This window comes from Narcine bancroftii, chromosome 12 (genome assembly GCF_036971445.1).
Source record: "Narcine bancroftii isolate sNarBan1 chromosome 12, sNarBan1.hap1, whole genome shotgun sequence".
Taxonomy (NCBI): domain Eukaryota; kingdom Metazoa; phylum Chordata; class Chondrichthyes; order Torpediniformes; family Narcinidae; genus Narcine; species Narcine bancroftii.
Genome location: NC_091480.1, coordinates 61012853 through 61018870, shown reverse-complemented (window position 1 = coordinate 61018870; position 6018 = coordinate 61012853).

Sequence of the window (6018 nt, the reverse complement as noted above, 5' to 3'; positions counted from 1 at the left end):
TGGAATTATTTATTCAAAGTATTACAAAAATTCAGTTTACCAGAGAAGTATATTAATTGGATTAAAGCATTATATAAGGGGCCATTGGCGAAAGTGACAGTAAATGGATAAATATCAAAGCAATTTAACTTAAGCAGATCAACAAGGCAGGGATGCCCACTATCACCCTTATTGTTCGCGTTAGCTATAGAACCACTAGCAGAATTGATAAGAACAGAAAATAAAATAAAAGGAATAAAAATAAAAGACAAGGAATATAAAATCAGTTTATTTGCAGATGATGTTATAATATACTTAACAGAACCAGAATTATCAATAAAAGAATTACATAAGAAATTGAAGGAATATGGAGAAGTGTCGGGTTATAATATTAACGCAAATAAAAGTGAAGCAATGCCAATGAATAATGCGGATTTCTCAAAATTTAAGAAAGAATCACCATTCAGATGGCAAATGCAGGCAATAAGATACCTAGGTATACAAATAAATAAAAACCTCGGCCATCTATTTCAACTCAATTATTATCCACTAATGAAAAAATTACAGGATGACTTAGAGCATTGGAAAAATTTACCACCAACACTAATAGGAAGGATAAACTGTATTAAAATGAACATTTTCCCAAGGATACAATACCTATTTCAGGCATTGCCAATACACTTGACAGAGAAATTCTTCAAGGAGTTAAAGAAAATAATAAGGAAATTTTTATGGAAAGGGGGGAAACCGAGGATAGCACTTGATAAATTAACAGAATGGTATAAACAAGGAGGCTTACAACTGCCAAACTTAAAAAATTATTATAGAGCCGCACAATTAAGATACCTATCAGATTTTTATCAAACAAGGGAAAAGCCAGATTGGACTAGATTAGAACTAGATAAAATAGGGGAGAAGATACCTGAACATATATTATATAAATGGGATAAAAAATTGGTACAACGTTGGAATTCTCCAGTATTATATCATCTGCTCAATATTTGGAAGAAGATTCATGTAGAAAGGAATAAAACAAATTACCAATTACCAAAACTAATACTGACGCAAAATCACTTAATCCCTTTTACAATAGATAACCTTTCCTTCAGAGAATGGGAAAAAAAAGGGATCAAAAGAATAGAAAATTGTTTTTCAGGAAATAAATTACTATCATTTGAACAAATGAAGGATAAATATAATATAACTCAAGATACAGTGTTGGCATACTATCAACTGAGATCCCACTTGAAAGACAAATTGGGAAACTGTCTGAGGTTACCAGAGGGAAGTAATTTTGAATATGTGATTACAGATACAATGATAATCAAAAAATTTATAACAAATATGTATATTAAACTGCAAGAAAAGGAGAATGAGGAAACAAATGGTAAAACTAAACAAAAATGGGAACAAGATTTAAACATAAAGATAAAGAAGGAAACATGGGAGAAGTTATGCTCTGGAACTATGGGAAATACAATAAACACGAGGTTACGTATGATACAATATAACTGGATACACAGGCTATACATTACATCTCAAAAGTTAAATAAATGGGACCCAACAGTATCTGACAGATGTTTTTGTTGTAAAAAAGAAATGGAACAACAATTCATGAAATCTGGACATGTGAGAAAGTGAAAAAATTGAGCCTCCCTGGATGGTATAGGATGTTGTAGCTGTACGTCGACAATTCTATCCTCCAGCCCAAGATTTTATCGTTCTTTATCTTTCCCTTGTTCTGTTTATCGAACATGAATGCCACGGATCATTGGTCCATGATAAGAGTGAAGCTTTTACAGGCCAGAAAATGTCTCCAGTGCCGCACTGGTTCCACAATGGCCTGGGCCTCCTCCACTGCCAAGTGTCTTACCTCGGACCCCTGGAGGGTCCGCGGGATAAAGGCCACCGGCCGCCCCTCTTGATTCAGGGTGGCAGCCAACGCCACGTCTGAGGCATCGGTCTCTACCAGAAAAGGGACTGTCTCGTCAATGGATCGCAGGGTTGCCTTCGCGATCAGATCCCTGATCTCTTTGAAGGCTTTGATAGCAGCAGGGCTGAGGGGAAAGTTGAGGTCTTTATGAGTGGGCGGGCCCTGTCGGCGTAATTGGGGACCCACTGCGCATAGTATGCAAACAGCCCCAGACACTTCTTTAATGACTTTTGAGAATGAGGGATGGGGAGGACTAGCAGCGGGAGCATGCGGGCCGGGTCTAGGCTGATTTTCCCGTTTTGCATCACGTAGCCCAGGATCACTAACTTCCTGATGCTAAAGACACATTTATCCTGATTGTACGTTAGAACGCAGTTCTTTGCTGCCTGAAGATTAGCATCATGGTCAGCTTGTGAGTGGCCGCAGATCGTAACGTTGTACAGGTACACCGCCTTTAAGTGGTACTAATCCACTATGCGGTCCATCTCCCGCTGCAACAGGGATACCCCATTGGTGATACCACAGGGGAGGCGGAGGAACTGGTACAACCTGCTGTTCACTTCAAACGCCGTGTATATCCTTTCGCTCTTTCTAATGGGCAACTGGTGGTACGCTGCCTTGAGGTCGATAGTGGAGAACACTTTGTACTGGGCAATGCTGTTTACCATGTCCGTGATACGCGGGTATGTATCCAGCTGCATGAATTTGTTGATGGTCTGACTGTAGTCTACGACCATAGGCCTCTTCTCCCTCCCGGAATTCACTACCACTACTTGTGCTCTCCAAGGGCTGGAACTCTTTTCTATAATGTTCTCCTGCAAGAGTCTACGGACTTTTGCACTGATAAACTTCCTGTCTTTTGGGCTGTACCTCCTGCTCTTGGTGCAGTCAGGCATGAGGTGCATGAATAGAGGGGGGGGGGGGGGCTCTATGTTCAGGGCCATGAGGTTGCAGTAACGCTTCCTTCTAAGGATTAATGAGGGAAGTGGCCCATTGTACACCATTGTGATGCTTTTCAGTTGGCACTGAAAATCCCTGGAGCACAGAGGCGTGGGAACACCAGCAATTTAAACTCCTCATACGCCATACCCTGGATCTCCAGAGTGACCCTGCAGAAGTGGTTGTCCTTAGTCACGTTGTTGTTAGATGCCATTAGGATCTGATGGTCACTGGGGTATGTTTTTAATGCGAGGTGTTCTACCAACCCTTGGTCTATAAAGCTCTCTGTACTCCCACTATCCACCAATTTACAGTAGCCCCGTTAACCTTAATACTGTTGCATCCAATAGGTCGAGCGGATTCGCCTGATTCAGTCGCAATGAGGCCAGCCTGGCGTTTCTTCCATTCTGATAGGAGCTTTCATCCCAACCTCGATCGTAGTACTCGATACCGAAGATGTCATCTGGTCGCTGTGTCCTCTGCCTGGCGTCCCAAGATGGCCAATAGCACATGGCACTCTGCTTCGTCTTGCCTGTGGGGGAAGGAGAAGATCTTTCCCACCTCTCATTTGCATGAGAGGGGGCTTTGGTGGGAGCCTTGAGGCTTCTGCATACTTTTTCATAATGCCCCTTCTTTCCAGACCTCGAGCAGTCCTTCTCCTTAGCTGGACAGTGGGCTCTGGGGTGCTTTAGCTGCCCGCAAAAAACACACTTGGAACAGTCTAATGAGGCAGTTGCTGCGGAATGTTGCCCTTGTTCACCCGTGCACCTCTCCCTGTAAGTGGCCCATGAGTCCAGCTCAGTGTACTCCTCTAGCTCCCTCCTAGAGTCCTCCAGAGCCTCCACAATGGTTTCAGCCTCATCTAACCTCACTATCCTCTTTTCCAACAGCCTCTGTCTTATCTTCGTTGACCTGACCCCGGCTACAATTCTGTCGCTCACCAGGTCGTCTGCTTACTCTTGGGCAGATACTGACTTAAAATTGTAAGGCCTCGCCAAATCCTTTAGCGCGAGTATAAAGTCTCTAACAGATTCCCCTGCTTGCTGTGACCTGGTCATGAGTCTGTGCCTGGAGTGCAGCTCACTGTGCCCCCTATTATAGTGTCTTTGCAGAGTTTCCATTGCTTCCTGGTATGACTTGGCATCCTGAATTAACGAGTACGGACGAACCCCCCCAGCTGAGCCAGCAGTAGCATCAGCATTTCCTCCTCTGATGCTCCCTCTACCCCCGCATAATTTAAAAAACACCTATATCACCGGCCAAAATGCATGCTCACACCAGGGGTTCTGGGATCCAGCTCAAGCTTTTCTGGCCACAGTACCTGGCTGAGCCTCAGCTTGTGGTTCAATAGCTGGGGGGTAGGCGCGTGCTGGGCCTGATCCCTCTTGCACGTGGTCGCTCGCCCCTGCAGAGACGTGGGCCCCCTCCGGGGAATCAGAGACGGTTGGGGGTGGCTCTGGGGTAACAGTCCATCCCCCTCGATCCTGCCGGTAAACCGCGATTGGCAAAGCAACTTGCCGTATGCCCTTCACCTGTGTCTGGCATGACTCCTGGTCGTACACCAGGTACCCCGCGTGCTGCCCCGGTGAGTTTGCAAACAGGTAGGGCACTCTGCCGCTCGTTACTTGTCCCAGGATCCCCCCATGCTGCATGGCTGATTCTGGTCCCGGTGAGTTCGTGAACAGGTAAGGCACTCTGCCACTCGTTACCTGCCCCGGGGTGTTTCTGACACCTCCGAAATCCACCACAACTCTGGGGTGGGCACCCCCCTCGTTCTTGATCCTGATCTCGCAGCTTTCTGGCTGATCCGTTTTCAGCTGCACGTGTGCAGGGCCCGTTTCCATTTCTGGGTCCCTGAGTCGGGTCTTGGCTGAGTCAAGGTCTAGCGGGGCGCCCATTCTGGAGATGTATAGCAGTTTATTAAATTGTAGGCTACTAACATCAAACCACACGAGGCAGAGTGCAGGTAAAACACATGTTTTAATAGACTGGTATACAGCTAGGCTTTGAGGCCTTGGTCTTGCCTCTGTACAAGCCTCGGCCAGAATGAGGGGGAAGGAATCCCCCCCCCCCGAACTTATATACAAGGTCATCAGGTGGCTCACCTGGTGACCTAGTGGTGTAATGACATCATGCATGATATACCACTACAGGGTCAACGGTTCTCTCGCAAACACGTGCTGTGAAGCGTGGAAAGGCATCCCTTGCATCGAAGCTTGGTCCGGCCATTCACTGCAACAGAGCTCTCCCCCCCACCCCCCACCCCCTGATCGTCTTGGACCTCACCATGCCACTGGATCTGGGAGGGGATATCGAGAGGCTGGGTCTGGACCTGTGCAAACCCCTACTCCCCAAAAATCCATTCACACACATGCTGTTCCTTTCTGAGGACTGGGGTGTCCAAACCCCACAAACTGACTGAAAGGAACCATCATCATCCTATGGGATGGATGGCCTGAAGAGAAGATAGTGACATAAACTAAATAAGATATTCTGTATATCACCAACATACAGAAATTGTAAATCATAATCCATAATTAATGTTCTAAATAGCATATACCATTTTTAGAAAAAAAACTAATAATGCAGAAAAAAGATGGAAAGAAGAGGAGAAAAACCGAACCGCGTTGCCAGATGACTGGTACTAAAAAAAAGGTTGAAAAATATCAATATAAAGAAAAGACCCCATAACCTCTGGAATCTTGTTATCTGAATTGTTAATTGAATAATGAACCTTTTGCATGTTCAAACAGGATATGATGTCACACAACCATTGATCACCAGCATCCTTCCATTTAAGTAAAATTGCTCACCTTGCCAAAAGGACTGGCATGACTCTGAACCAGAGATCCCTCCTGTTGTGCTGAAGGTGGCCACCAAAGGAATTGGTGTTAAATCTAGGACCCCCAGGTATTTGAAGCTCTTGACCCGCTCCACTACTGAGACCTCGATGAGGACTGGGTCGTGTTCCCCTGACTTCCTCCTGAAGTCCACAATCATCTCCTTGGTTTTGCTGACATTGAGTGCAAGGTTGTTGTTACACCATTCAACGAGTTGATCTCTCTCCCTCCTGTACACTTCCCCATTGACGTTTGTGATTCTGCCGACAGCTGTGGTGTCATCGGCAAATTTATAGATAGCATTGGAGTTGTGCCTGGCCACACAGT